Here is a 16,386-nt window from a genome sequence, read left to right as displayed (position 1 = left end):
TTCCTATTTCAGTATTCATATGCCAGTATCGAGTACAAATCTAGCCCTTACATATTTGACCTCTTTAAATGCCTCACTAACAAAAGTCAATGTATTTTCTAGGAGAAATAAAATGCCTTGTGTGTTAGCATACCATTGTAACTTATGTTCATCCACGGTTCCCAAATATCACATGTGGTCATAAACACCAGGATATATGAAAATTGTCTATTAGCTGAGAAAAAATGGAAGGCTTTTCAGTCTACTTTCACATTTCCATTTCAGCAGCTTTTCTTTTTCAGAAAATGAATACTGAATTGTATAGTGAAACGTTTTATTTAAACAAGGTGGAGTTTAGTGGGTTCTGCTGTGGCTGACTGTCCGATGCTATCATGAATATTCAATTAACTTTTAGATCAGAGTTTCTTGACCTTAGCACTATTGACATTTTGGGCCAGATGATTCTTTGTTGTGAGGAGCTGTCCTGTGCATTATAGGATGTTTGACAGCATCCCTGTCCTCTACCTTCTAGATGACAGCACCTCCACAGTTATGACAGCCAAAAATAATTTCAAACATTGCCAAATGTCCCCTGGTGGGTAATATCATCTCTAATTGAGAACTACTGCTTTTGATCACCTGGCCATTGATTTTAAACCTATGGGACAGTGCAGATTGACCATGGTGTAGCTTTTTTTTCAGTAGGTGTAGGTCTTCGGTCAGCCATCCTCCATGTATTCAGTGCCTAATTTGTGCAAAGTACTGGCAAAACCACGATGAGTAAGATAATCCTTGCCCTGTAGTAACTTATAGTCTACGAATTTGTAAATTAAGTTGGTTCTTTAGGTTTTGTAAATGTGCCAGGTGATTCTTAGTAGCACTTTGAAGCAGTGCCTTGCGCTTGTTAGGTAGCTGTAATAAATATCCCAAATCTGGTATTATTGTGTGGTATCGTGATACCTCCAAAGCAGTGGATAGCCACTATAATTTTCTTTAAACTTTTCATTGAATATTCTTTGATTGTTGTGCATGGAATAAATTGAAATTCATTGCTTTGTTTTACTAGTGGAATACTTAGTTATTAATTTTTTATTTTTATTAAGTCTTTTTCCTCCAAATCTTTATAACCCAACACTTGTGTTTTGGATTTGGGGGATAATAACAGCACCTGTCCTGATACATAGAGTTCTTATTGTTTGGACAGCTGTCTACACTCTGGACATTTGTACATGCACATTCAATTTTAAAAGAATAACTGTGTGATGAAAAAGATCTTATAATTGTGTAACTGAAGCTAAATTGAATGTTTGGCTCACTGTCAAGTATATAAAAAACTTAAAAAGTGACAAATAATCCCAAGTCCTATAACTAAGCATTATGATTCATTTAAAATCAAGTATAGAGCAACATACAACATAGCATTTAATATTGCATTTGAACTGATAAGATATTGGAACAATGTAGTTGAAATAGTTAAACAGGGATAAAAGTATTACTCTTTAGTAGTATAGCATCTCCCTGGCATTTATCTGGCTCTTTGTATATGCCTAAGTGATGCAACTCCTAATTCATAAAGGTATATTAAAATCTGCGTTTTATGGTTTTCTATGTGTTACTAGTAAGAAACTTCAATGATATATAGTTGTTTTAGTATTTCCTTTCTCACTGAAGGCTTTTCTATGAAGATTTTTATTTTGTAAATCTAGCGTGGTTATACATATATTATATATGTGTATAATATATATGTATGTAATGTAATTGGACCATGATCTTACACCTTACACAAAAGTCAACTCCATATGAATTAAAGACTTAAATGTAAGGCCTGAAACCATAAAACTCCTAGGGGGAAACATAGGGAAAAACTTCTTGGCATTAGTTTGGGCAATGATTTTTTGGAGATGAGACAAAAAGCACAGGCAGCAAAGGCAAAAATAAAGAAGTGGGACTATATCAAACTACAGAGCACAGCAAAAGAAACCATCAACAAAATTAAAAAGCAACCTACAAAATGGGGAAAAATATTTGCAAACCAAAAATATGATAAAGGTTTAATATCCAAAACATTCAAGGAACTCATACAAATCAATAGCGAAAACACAAATAACCTGATTTAAAAATGGGCAAATGACCAGAATAGACATTTTTCCAGAGAAGACATACAAATGCCTACAGATATATGAAAGGGCACTCAACATCACTAATCATCAAGGAAATCAAAACCACAATGAGATATCACCTCACAGGTGTTAGGATAGTTATTATCAAAAGGATAAGAGATAAGTGTTGGTGAGGATGTGGAGAAAAGAGAACCCTTATGCACTGTTGGTAGGAATGTAAATTGAAGCAGCCATTATGAAAAATAGTATTTGAGGTTCCTCAAAAAAGTAAAAATAGAACTACAATATGATCCAGCAATTCTACTTCTGGGCATATATCCAAAGGAACTGAATTCAGTCTCTTGAAGAGATATCTGCACTTCCATGTTCATCGCAGCATTATTCACAATAGTCGAGATATGGAAACCACCTAAGTGTCCATTGATGAATGAATGGATAAAGAAAATTATATCTAATACGTATATATTACGTGTACATAACATATGTTACATATTATATGTATTATTCAGCCATAAAAAAAGAAGGAAATCCTGCCATTTATGACAACATGGATAAATCTAGAAGACATTATGCCAAGTGAAATAAGCCAGACACAGAAAGACAAATACTGTATGATCTCACACATATATGGAATCTAAAAAAGCTGAACTCATAGAACCAGAGAGTAGAATGGTGGTTGCCTGGGGCTAGGGAAAATAAGGAGATGTTGGTCAAAGGATACAAACTTTCATTTATAAGATGAGTAAGTTCTGGGGATCAGTTGTACAGCATGGTGATTATAGTCAATGATTCCATATTGTATAATTGAAATTTGCTAGGAGAGTAGATCATAAATATTCTTACCACACACAAAAATGGTAACTATGTGAGGTAATGGATGTGTTAATTAACTTGATTGTGGTAATCATTTCACAATGTATGGTATATGAAGTCATCACATTATACACCTTAAAAAATCATGTTGTACAACCTAAATATAGGCTATAAGTGAAAAATGCTGTTTTCTTTAAAGAAATGCATTTTGGGGCTGGCCCATGGCCGAGTGGTTAAGTTTGTCCACTCTGCTTTGGTGGCCCAGGGTTTCGCAGGATCGTATCCTGGGCACGGACCTAGCACCACTCATCAAGCCATGCTGAGGCAGGGTCCCACATAGCAAAGCAGAAGGACCTACAACCAGAATATGCAACTATGTACTGGGAGGCTTTGGGGAGAAGAAGAAAAAACATATATATGAAAAAAAAAAGAGATACATTTTGTAAATGACTTGTGTATAACAATCATTTCACTAATATTCTAAAAGGCACCTATAGCTTGGTCAAGGAATCAACTGCATTTTCAAAAGTAAATCATTTATTTTCACATCATAGGCCAGAGTAAATGTGTTTTCATCACATCGTGTCTCTAATATAGATATGGCCCCTAAATTATAAGCAGATGTGATCTGTTGAAACCTCAAGGCTTGGTCCCTTAGGAGCCCTAGTCCCTGAGAGCAGGGAGTACAGTGAGGACCATCTGCTTGGGAGTCAGACTAGCCTGAGGTTGAATCGTAGCTTTGAGGCATAGTGGGTGCATGACCGTGGGCATACTATGTAATTCCTCAGTTCACTGAACTGAAAATTAGAATAATTATATCCACCCAAAGGATTGTTTTTTTGGGTTAAAGAAAATGTGTACACTGGCTAACATAAAATAGGTTATATTAGCACTCTCAGTTGCAGGCATAAAGGAAACAGGATGGAAGGAGAGAGGGAAGGAAGAAGGTAGGAAAGGAGGAAGGGAGGGAGAGAGGAAGGGAGGGAAGGAAGAAACAAAGAGAAGAGAAGAAAAGAATGTTCGATGTTTTGATGGTCCAAACCTAGATCACATACTCTGTGGAATCAGGGATGATTTTAGCTCTATCCGAAGCATAAGGACCCAAGGTATAGCAAGCATGGTTACCCCAAATAAAATGTAGGTAGTGTTATCAGAAGAAGGGAGAATGGATGTTGGATGGCAAAGTCAGAAAAATGTTCACTACATTGGCATTTAACTAAATGTCAGTTATTACTATTATATGCATTTTTAGGCCACTTACAAAATCCTTTTAAACCCACTATATTAAAAAATCACCGTATCTAATAACTTTACTCAGAAAATATATTCGAATTTCCAATTTGGGATATTGTAATACATCCCCTTCCCTTGCTTCAGGGTGGGCATAATGAGCAGGAATTCCGTAACATATCTTTGTGGAACTCTCATTTAACTTTTATGAGCCTCAGTTTTCTTGTCACTTTCTAGGGACTAACTTAACCAGTTTTCTTTACTTTTGAACAATGTATCTCTGCTCCCTGTAGAATATAACACATTATTGTCTCATACCTCAAAAGCCAGTTACCTTTTTTTAGGCTTTGTAAGTTATTTTTGGTTGTCGTTGTTATTGTTTTTAGCTGCTAACACCTAATGCAGAAACCACTACTTCTGGTTTCTCTCTTTTCACTTTGACTCTAGAAAAGACAGGGTACACGTAAGTGTTCGTTGTGGGCCCGAGTATGCCAGGAACTGAGGTAAGGTGCATGAGCATCTTGAATGTTCTAACTGTGGGGTCAGTTATCCTAGACCTTTGCAAATAAAGCGGGGATTGGGAAAGATTGAGGTAAGCTGTCTCTCAAACAGGTGGATCATGGTATTGAGGAATCGTGAATGCATGGGTAAGGATGCTCAAGAGCAGAGATTTCTGCAAACTACACTCGGGCCAAATCACTGCCTCTCTTTGTCAAAGTTTTATTAGAACACAGCCCCGCCCATTGGTTTCAGTGCTGTCTATGGCTGCTCTAGTGCTACAATAGCAGATTGAGTACTTGTGACAGAGACCCTCTGGCCCTCAAAGCCTAGAATATTTACCATCTGGCCCTTTACAGAAAAAGTTTTTCAACCCCCACTCCAGAATAAGGAGGACATCAGTTCAGGTTTTAAAAGAATTGCTCACTGGACTAGGGTTTAGAATACATGGTCCAGACTCCAGAATCATAACCAGAGAGAAGACTGTTAAGAATTAGGAAAATCAGTTCTCAGGTGAAAAGGGCTACATCCAGAGCAGAATCTCAGTCCTGCAGGGCCAGTGTAGACGGTGAGGAGGCAGGGCTTACACTGGTATCCAGGGCTCATCCTTGATGCAATGAATACTCAGTCTGGTTCAGGGATACGTTTGTGGCTAGAATTTTTGCTGAGTTACCAGATTCAAGATCTGAGAAAAATGACTTACTTCTCTCCACTTCAAAGATCAGGGGCCATCAATCCAGATTTCCTCCTTGTTGAGGTAACTCAGGCGTGGAGAGCAGCCTTGGAGAAGAAATAAGGCCCTGGATAGGGATGCTCCCTTCCGGCCCAGGTCTAGGGTTAGGGAGGAGAGAAGAACTTTGTTGGCGAGAAAGGAGTTCTGCCACTATAGCGCTTCACTTAGCCCTGTACTTACGTGAGGTTAAGAGTGAGAAAGCAGTGAAATCTCCCAGGCGCATACAAGCCTGGGGAGTCTTTTTCCTTTTGTATGTTACTTGAGATCTCAAAGGGCCATATCTCCTAAAAACGGATTCTCCTCTCCTTCATATCTGTAGCTTGCAACATGGTGTTTGAATCTCTCAGCAGGCTGATCTGTTTGGTTAATCCCATAGTCCAAATTAATTGTTCTTTTCTCTGTGTTGTTATTCATCTTATCATAGTAGTCAGTATACCCTGCCTTACATAACACTTATATGTGTACATGTGTTCTTCCCCCTAGACTGAGCATTACTTGAGAGCAAAGATTTAGCTTTACCTATCTAAATATCCCCTGAATGCTTATACAGTCATGCATCAGTTTAGCGACGAGGATGTGTTCTGAGAAATGGGTCGCTAGGCGATTTTGTCATTGTCGAACATCATAGAGAATACTTACACAAACCTAGATGGTATACCCTACTATACACCTAGGCTATAAGGTACTAATCTTATGGGACCATCATCATATATGTGGTCAATCGTTGACTAAAACGTTATTATGCAACAAATGAATGTATAGTGAATGCTGAATTGTAATGCCTATTGACTTAAATTGAATTTAATTAAATGAGGTTTGTTGTATCCTGCTAGGACTATAGTAGGTATAGACACAAATCTCACTCTTTCCTTATAACCCATTTTTCCCTTTAATAGATATATCAAATTACCTACCATATATGGCGTCTCCTCCAGTTTAATTTGGCTTGCCCCTAGTTGGCCATAGCTGATTAAATTCCCCAGAAGGAATTCAGCCACTGAGGGTCTTTTGGTTGTAAGAGAAACAGAAAAGTGCTTAAGAAACAGAGGCCGTCTTTAAACAGGAGAACTACTGGAGTAGCTCATGGGATTGAAGGTATCATAGAACAAGCAAGCTCAGGGAGGTTAGAAACCAAGACAATTCTGAGGACTCCAGCATTGAGAGCTCATAAATCCTCTGTCCTAGGCACCTCCACTCAAGATGTACATTCTTAAGAATCTGTTTAGGCCAACTTGATTCAAGAGTCCAATCCTATGATTAGCAAACTGGTTCTTCTTCTTTTTTTAACCAGGAATTGGAGTTAAGAGGATGCAAGGAGAGAGGCAGTGGACAAACAAAACAAATCCAAGTATTGCTACAGGAATCTATCCAAGGACTGACTAAGCCACCAATATTCTCTCTCAAGAATGTGAATTTAGAGACCAAAAAACCCCACACAAATGAATGAATGCATTGGTTTAAAAGTCACGTAGACTAAGACTGGGGCCACAATGAGGCAGCCACGGAAACTGAGAGAGCCCTGACAGAGAAGGAAAGATGAGAGGCAAGACTGGCCATGCAGTCCCTAAGCAATGAACAAGGTGGCGTCGTTTCCTACTGGGTTCTCCTCCTTCTCTTCTTCAGCCTACCAATGTGTGATTATTTTCTTTGCAACCACTATGTTCTAAGATATTCTTCAGTTCATAAAGAGCAAGATTAGTAATTGTCTCATGCTTTGGGATATTCAACCACAAAATAACTGAAATTAAAATTATCTTAGGTACCAAAGAGTACAGAAAATCAAAGGTAATCTCAGGCAATGAGACTTAAGTCCTATTTGCCTATTCTGCCATTTGGTGATAATGATGATGGTAGTGATTTAAAGATGTGTTTGGCACTTAATAAGTACCAAGCACTGTTTTAAGCATTTACACGTGTTGTCTTATTTAATCCTCACAACAACCCTGAGGGGTAGGTAGAATTATTAGTTCCATTTTATACATGAGAGAACTAAGGTATAGAGAGATTAAGTCATGGAGCCAGGATTCAAATTTCCAAATTCAGAGTCAAAGCCTAAGTTGTTGAAAGTGCAAGTTTCTTTACAAACTTCAGGAATTAAGGAGCCTACAAGAAATCTAAGTCTTGAGGTGGTTTAAAATCTTATAAATACCTCTGGATCAAAAATTTAAATTTTTATTTATTTTTTTCCAGATCCTACTAAAATCTCAGAGTTACTGTTTAGCCTTTGGTATCTCCATTAGAAGATGTTTCTAGCTGGACCAAGAAATAAAGCTTTACATGCACAGCTTCCATAACAGCAATAATAATAGTGACCATTTACTAAGCAATGACAATGCATCAGGAATATGGCTTATGAGAACTTTGTGCTTATCTCATTTTATCCTCTCCACAACCCAGTGAGATAGATACTACCATTACTTTTACTGTAATTATATGGTATTATTATATAATAAAATGCTCGGCATAAATGCACAATCATTATACAATATTTATATAATAAAATACAACTCTGGATATGTTGCAAGTTTAGTAAGTATTTACTTAATGAAAACATGAAGGGATTAATTGGCAATTATCTCTCTGCAGCCTTTAGCCCTTGAAGAGCTCGTGGGAAAATAGGAGCTGTCTTCTCTTTTAGTGGAACTTCTGTCAGAGATGGTTTCACTTGACTTAGACAGTTTTCTTTCTTTTACCCCTCAGTCTCAGAATTGTTCTTTAACCTTTAATACCTCCATTAAGAAGAGTTTCTGTCAAATGCTTCAAAAGTACCCAGTGTGAAGGAGTCTTACTTATCCCCCTTGGTGAGTGAAGTACGGAGGTCGCAGGTTCTTCAGCCAGCCACTGGATGCTGTACTCAGTTTGGCCCGAGTCTGATGTGGGCAGAAATGCAGGCTGAAGTGCAAGCAGATGCCAAGAACCTGTCTTTTTTCTGTCTCTTTTCTCTCTTTTCACTGGGTTTCTGTGTGTCCTTTGTAGTCCAACCTGTAAATTACTTTGAGAAGGAGAGATCCGCCCTTGGGCCAATCTAGGAATAAATTAGTTTCCTTGCTAAGGTGGGAAAAAATACTAGTAAACCTTTAAACATTGAACTCATGGGTCAAATCATTTGAAATTCCTTTCCTCTCATATTAAAATCTTTTGACTGTGCTGTTCTGAACCCATAGCCTTAAATTACAGTTTACTTCTCTGTTACTTTGCCATCTGTGAACTTGGCACCTTCAGGAGGTTGATCTGTGGTTTAAACAGGAAAAAAAAAAAAAAGAATGAGTTGACAAAATGGTTACATTTAATAAAAATATGGGAGCTTCAGTTTGATACCATATCGTTGATGACAGTTATTTGACTCTTCATATCCAGTCATAATGAGACAGGATACTGCATAAGCCAAAGACCACACAAAGGAGGGATGGTAAGTATCAAGAGGGCGTGGAGGAAGTGGGTTACAACCTCTTTTTCTCCCAACTGTTATGTTGTGTCTTGCCTTTAAAAAATCAGTTTAAAAAAAGTACATGAAGTCCTAATGTATTTAAGAACAACAGTAATAACAAAAAAATTAGGTTTATTCAAAGATGCATGGCTTTTTCATCTTTTTCCTTTCACAGGGGACTTGCTCTCCCCACCAAACTCTCCTCCTCTTTATTTTTTTCTCAAATGTTATTATTTCATGTCATCGTGTCAAGCTTAGTCTATTGGAAATTCCTATGTCCTCTGTAATTTAGGTTTTAAGCAACATATGATTTACCCTGTTATTAAAAAATTTCAGCTGCCTTCCCTGAGTGGAATAATTCTGGCATCCTTAATATTCTTCTATAGAAATTGTGATAAAAGAACAGGTAAATCCAATGTGTGGGGCTCCTTTAAAAAGTGAGGACCATGTCAGTGGGTTAAAAGTAAGTTGTTTTGTTCTAAATATCCTTGTTGGGGCCCATTATGCATAAAAAGGGGCCACAGCCCATTTGCAAAGCCTCTGAATGAACTCCATTCATTCTGTACTTGGAAATGTCTCTTCAGCCACAAAAAGAAACAATAGTTATAACCTAATTTCTTTGGCGCCAATATCAGCAGAGGAAAAGCCAAGAGACCATTATGAAAACTTGGTAACTTCTCTTGGTGATTATATAATTCTGTATTCATTGATCATATTTGTGTATTTAAATAAGCAGTTTTTAAAAAGATTATAAAGTGTTTTGGCAATGCTGTAATATCACATTTCATGCTTTAAGCAACATTTTAAAAATGGAGTGCTCCAAAGTAATTTGTTTATTACGGTTACTAAAGTTTATAAAAATACACTAACATGCACCCTGAGGCTTTAAGAGGAAAGCCTTTGTGTTTTAAATTACTGTTTTTTAAAATCTGATGAGAGTTCAAAACTGCAATTTTGTTAGGTAAATCCATTCATCAGTTTCCACATTTACCTGCAGAAGTCAGTTGAGGGTGTACATCTGGAAGTAGGAGTGGTGGTATGATGCGTGTTAGTACCATTTCCAAGTGGTATCCAGAGTGAACTGTAAGTGCAGTCTGACCTGAGCATATCACTTCTTGCTCAGAACCTTTCGTTGACTTCCCATTGCCCTCAGAGGGGAAGCCCACATCCCACAAGATTTACAAACTCCTCTTTCTGGCTTCTGGCTTCTTCCTACTTGCCTTTTCAGCCTCATCTCCCACCATCCTTCCCTCACTGAACTTTCTTCAGCTGGCATGGCTCTTTCTTCCCACGTAACGTAGTTTCTGCATGTTCCTGCCTGGGACTCTCTCCCTTCCCACGCTGTTTGCCCCTTTAATCTGATCAATACTTATTTACTCTTGAAGTCTTAACCTTAAGGTTACTTTGTAAGGAAGACTTTTAGTTCTGTTAACTAGCTAATTAGTTGAAAGTCTAGTGTATTTGGGGCTGGTTGTATGGGGATTACTTGCTGAAGGATAGTTTGGAAGCAGATTGTAAAGCACTTCCTAAACTGTGCTTTCAAGTATTTGAACAGGAAAATGATGTCAGCTCTGTGTTCTAAAATTTTGGAGGATGGATTGAGTCTTAACACCACACTAACCCTTTTGATGATCCATCCCATCTTCGCTCTCTCCAAAGCACTGTGAAAAATCACTTGCTCTGATTCCATTGTTGGAGTCCCTGCTAATTCGTTATTGGAAAATACCAGCTGCCAGTGTTTATCCTTATGTTATCATTTACTTGGTGAGTGATACTAAATATAATATAAACTAAAACTCAAAGACCATTAAATTATTAAATAGTATATAATGTGGTAGTTAAGAGTACAGACTCTAGAGAAATCTGGTTTAAAATTCTTGCTATACCACTTATTAGCTGCATGGATGTGGACGAGCTATTAAGACAATTTACTTAGTAAAATAGACTCAAACTGAGGAGTGAGGAGATTGGGGCAAGGAAAGTAGACCCTAAAGCAGTTTGCCAAGCATGACATTTCTTTGCATTTGAGAGTGTCATCTAAAAGTGCATGTGAATCTTGCATTCTCTTCCGGAATACATTTCTGTTTGTTTTAACATAAAAATATTTTTAAGTTGGGAGAGGGGATTAAGTTGATTGGTGGTTATTGTCTCAAATTTTCTGTACAATTATTTCTCCAAAAAGACACACTATGTTTACTCTATGGCTTGAAGCACTCCCTGGTACAAAGGTGTGTGAACAAACTAAGAAAATTACCAGAAATGTAAATATAAAATCTCATTACAGCAGAAGTTCTGCATTAATCTTCAGCTGCTGCTCTATAGTGTTCACCCCAAGAATACTATATTCTAGATGAATTTTTTAAAAATCTACCTCAACAATGTTACAAAATAAACCCATCATTTCCCTCCCCTCACCATTCCTAAAGCCAAGTTATCCTATCTTTCCTGGCTTCACCATTTTTCCAGTTATTCTCACAGAAACCTCAAGAGGCACATGGGTTATCTCTTTTCCTTGTGTCCCCTTAAATATTTTAGTTAAATATTTTAGTCTCTCTCCACAGAATCCACTTTAAACATACAATTCTTGTTGTCACTGCCTTTTCTTTTCCATTTGTTTCCCGTAGTCAGCAGTCCAGCTTTTGATTGTCTCTTGCCTGGGCTGCATTCATGAACAGGTTTCCTGCATGCATTCTCTTTCCCCATTCACTTAGCCCGTGTACGTATTCCTTCATTATCCCTCCGCCAGCTACAAGATTAAGTATTGATTTCCAACACAGGCCTTCCCCTATCACGTTATGCTGGTCTTCCTTTCCAGCCTAATCTTTCCCTACTCTTCTATATGGTCCATACTCTACAGCCAAAGTGAACTGTCCACGCTTCCCTGAGCACCTGATAGCTCTCTTGTCTCCAAGCCTCAGCACCAACAATTTCCACTGCTTCTTACTATTGTGTCCATTTTTCAAAGCTAATCTCACAAGCCCCTTTTTCCATAAATTCTTCCTTGATCATCCCAGCTGGATGTGTGAGGTCTCTCTCTCCTTTCATTTATTCATTCATGGAACAAATATTTATCAAATGTCTAACATGTATCAAATGATATAGTGCTGGGGATTTAGCAAAGACTAGGACAGAATTGGTACCTATCCTAATGGAGGTTATAATCTAACAAACAAAATAAAACTTAATAACTAATTTCACATGATATGGGTTTTTCGAGTCTGCGCAGCCTTTTTTGAAGGGTATAACTTAGCCTAGGAGACAGGTACGGCTTCCCTGATGTGAGGTATAGACAGAGATCTGGAGAATGAAGAGGAACTAGCTAGGTGAAGTAGGAGGAGAGAATTAAAAGAATTTGGGGACGTGAAAGAGAGTGTTCCAGGCAGAGGGAACAACATATGCTAGGGCCCTGAGGTGGGAATGAGCATGGCACATTTAAAGAACTGAGAGAAGGTCAGTATGAGCAGCCAGCTGGGATGTAACATGAATAATGGGACAGGGAAAAATGAGATATTAACAAAAGAGGGATTGATGATCCATGGGCTCTAAAATAAATTAGAACTGAAGTAAGGAGAGAAGATAGAGAAAAACAGGAAGAGAGTGGAGGAAACAATGCCTGGAGACTCTAATGAGTTTGAAGAAAAAGGATGGTGATAGTTGACGGGGAGAACCTTTTGATCAGGGAGTCCCATATCTCATTCCTCATTAAACCTGGTAATATGTTCACACTTCCTATATTCTGTTGTATTTTACATTATTTATGTATATAATTGTCTTATTCTTGATACTAAATTGTTATAGATTAATAATTATAAATAATATGGTTCAATATTTACAAGTAAAAAATTTTTGCTGCTATACGTATTTCTTTCTTTGATCATTTAATGGAAGTATTTTTTCCCCATCTTATTTCTGAACTCATCTCATATGTCATTGGGCAAATACTGAATGCCACAGGGTGCATGACACTTTAGTAAGCATAAAGAAAGGCACCAGAATCAAAAGCAAACTATGTGCTACAAAAGAGTTTGTGAATTAATAAATGAGGCTATTTTCTGGAGTCCCCTCTCTTTCAAAATGTAGGAAGTGGTAGTATGTTTCAGTCCATTCACAGGATTGGAAAGAGAATGGGGACTAAAAAAGGGGCAGAAATCTAGTGGTAGGATTCAGTAAATTTGATTTCTAGCTTCTTAGTAACCTTGATGTTTAGCCTACTTGAACTTTTCTTCATTTCTCCACTCAGAACACCTGTTTATCCCAGTGGGATTGCTTCCGTTTATGAGAACGAATGCACATACACTAAGCAAGCCAATTTCAGAAATGAGTCTCTAGGACTATTATAACCTAAACAAATGAAATGAGATACTTTTCACCTAAAGTGTCTCTTTTTAACACGCTTTTGCATTTCTCCTCCATTGACTTCATTGAGTCTGATGTGTATTTTCTTTGTATGTTTACCCTACACAGATAAAGGCAGGATGTCCCTGTTTTTTCAGTTAGATGTTAGATAAACTCACCATACATTCATTTTCAACGTCATAGATAAAAGGAAGTTTTATTTACGTGAAGAAGTCATCCACATGACATTAGACACTCAAAATTAATGGTAAATAATATTAAAAATGTAACCCTTATAAATGTTAGTGATCATCATCTTCCTTTTTTGCCCTCCCAGGTGCTTCCTGAAGGTGGTTACTCCAATGAAGCTTTCGGATATGCACGGAAAGAATGTGGTGCTCATCATACTGGCACAGCCAAGAGATATGGGTGTAAATGGCTCTTGGAGAAGACACCAAAGACAGTGAGGATCTTTGGATCACCACAGAATTGTAGCTCAGTGCCTATGGCTTTGCAAACACTATACGGTCCTATGTGAAGTCCTGTGGACGGCTTGGAGTAGAGTATATAGGTATGCTTTGTAGACGTCTTCAGGCATTATCATCAGTTTAGAGATTCAACCATTCTTTTTTATATTTTAGAGAATTAAATAATTTTGTGATGTGGTGTGAATCTGAACATGGCAGATGGTAGAAGAAATGTTGTTATATGTTTTTAAAGAAGTAAAATTTTGTGTTTTGAAATCCCTGTATATGTTTTCTTATAAAACTCCCAACAGCTTAGTTACAAAGTCAACTGTCTCAGATGTGATGTCTCTGTCCTTGCTAATCTTTTTATGAGTTCTTTTGCTATTTTATAATCTTGTGATTCATGTCTGTCCTTAAGTGTCCATTTGTCTTTGTCTTTGTATGTCATATTTATTTCAGCTACTTTACAAAAATTGGAACTAGAACTCCCTGCATCCTGTAGCATAAAAGACAATCCCTTTTTCGTATTCTCACCCCTGATTAAGAAAAACCCTCTTTCACAAAGCTATCGCTAAAGCTCTGCCTCTCTGCTATTTGTAGTCACAGTAACTGTCCAAGTCTCACGTAACCTGCACCTTGGAGAGGGAACCTACCACCAGTTAAGGTCTGGTCCTTTGCTACGTAGGTTAAGAAACTCAGTTGACCCACTAACTAAATATTGCTTATTAACCAAATGCTGTGGTCTATGCATTGTAATAATGTGAATTTATCCTGTTATTTTGAATAAATATTATGGCATCATATCAAGGAGACTTTATCATATTAACAGATCAAATATAGGACATAGAATTATAGCAGAGATTTCCAAGACCTCAATGAGTGTAGCACATAGAAAGAGCAGTAGATTAGAAATAAGGAGGCTAATATTCTTATCTCAGTTTTATTGATATTATCTATGTATATTTGAGGCTAATCATTTAAATTCTCTGGGCTTCAGCAAGAAAGGGGAAAGATGTAGAAGGCAAGCCCATTCCTTTTCAGAGTATGATCCAGAATTTGCAGGTATCGCTTCTGCTCATGTACTTTTGGCCAGGGCTTAGTCAGTTGGTCACAGGTAGCTAGAAAGGAAGCTGAAATCTGTGGTCTGTAGCTGAAACTTGTAGGATTTTATTACTAAAGGAATTAGACTTTTGAAGGATAACTAACAGTCTTTGCCATTTGTCCCCTTTTATCAGGAAAGCAAATGCTCTCTCAATACCTAACTTCCCCCTTCACCCCTCAGCAGATTTCTGCTTAGGCCAGAATTGGGTCATATGGTCACCTCTAGGTGCAGGAAAGCTGGGGAAGCAGGAGACAGGATTGACATGATTGGCTCTGACCAAAGTTTCCAGATCATTTTCTTGGTTCACAGCTCCCTTGCGGTCTCACTAAGTTTTTATGGTGCCAAAAGAAATACATAAGACATCCATTTACAACTTAGTAGGCATTTGAAAAAATTACACACATAAACTGAAAGAAAAGTAATACCTGTCTCATTTTTACATAACCACGTATTACTAGCAGGATGTGTACACCTGTTGTGCACTCTACTTGAAATCAGATTGGACAATGCCATTTCTGGTTCTGTGTGCTTTTCATGCCATCCATGTTGGTTTGTTGGTTTGTTAATCACAGCAATCACTGAAAATCCAGCTTTGCAATGATACAGTGTGGTCTAAAGGAATGTAGACATCGAATGTACCCTAAACTAGTAGTTTGCATGCTGTCCAACGGATGTTGAGCCCCACTGTGTTTCCCTTGAAAATTAAAATATGCCATGGCCCCCCACTGAGTTTACTTTGGCACCCTTGGATACAGGGCACACAGTTTGAGAATCATGGCCTTAGACTAATCATGATCCATTATCTGGGCCTGGACATAGTGCTCCCAAGACAAGAAGCAGGCTGCTTTTAGAAAGAAAGGAGAATGGAAATTATTCAGGAAACTAACAATTTCTGCCTCACTCTGTCCCCACTAGACTAGGTACTCTTTTAGAATGGAGGCCGTGTCTGATTTTACACACTGTTTAATGTGTAGCACAGTTCTTGGTCCTTAGAAGGAGCTCAGTATATATTTACTAAATGAATGAAGAAATGAAGACTCTATGGTTAATGATATACGTTCAATTCTATTAACCACAGAATGCCAGGTTATAGGAAATCTGTTGCCTATACAATAAGCTTCTGTGTGAATTCAAGGGCCTGGACTATGCCTTCCTCATTTCTTTCTGTTCAGTGCCCAGCAATTATTTGGCATATTATATATATATATATATTATTTGGTGATAGAAAAGTGTTGGCTGGATGAATGAGTGAATGTCTCAGTGAGGGCTAGTTCTATCACCAGACACCATTACAAAGGAGTTTCCTTACACTGATAATGAAAATGCTTATGAGTGAGGTCTCAATATAAATGCCCATGCTGACTGACAAGAAAGAAAAATAACCACTCCATCTTATCACTATGGATCTGAGGCTTCTGTTCCCACAGTCACTACTAGAAAAACTGACAAAAAGCAAAAAACAGAACTTTTTTGAGATGTGAGGACTTTTCTATAATAGTTTACATTGTCAGCAGCTAAACCCTTTCAAAATTCAGGATCATTACATAAAGTCTAGAAAATGACTTTTTTTAGAAGAGCCACCAAACTTTGTAAGAATGGTAGATATTTGAGAAAAATTTGTCTTTTCCCTTTTTCTTGTCCCCTCAGCTCAAATTTATTTTTCTGTATCTCGTGTTTTTGCA

General features: G+C 37.6%; 1 long non-coding RNA gene across 1 annotated transcript in view; it reads left to right on the top strand.

Moving 5' to 3' along the window:
* The window catches only part of LOC102147722 (uncharacterized), a 113,271-nt gene that overhangs the window by 47,068 nt on the left and 49,817 nt on the right, over positions 1-16,386 (top strand). Inside the window, exon 2 of the long non-coding RNA XR_290332.4 lies at positions 13,473-13,706. This is a non-coding gene — a long non-coding RNA (uncharacterized lncRNA). The remainder of the gene's footprint in view (positions 1-13,472; positions 13,707-16,386) is intronic.

This window comes from Equus caballus, chromosome 5, assembly GCF_041296265.1.
Source record: "Equus caballus isolate H_3958 breed thoroughbred chromosome 5, TB-T2T, whole genome shotgun sequence".
Lineage (NCBI taxonomy): Eukaryota > Metazoa > Chordata > Mammalia > Perissodactyla > Equidae > Equus > Equus caballus.
This window is presented reverse-complemented; position numbering and strand designations above follow the sequence as displayed.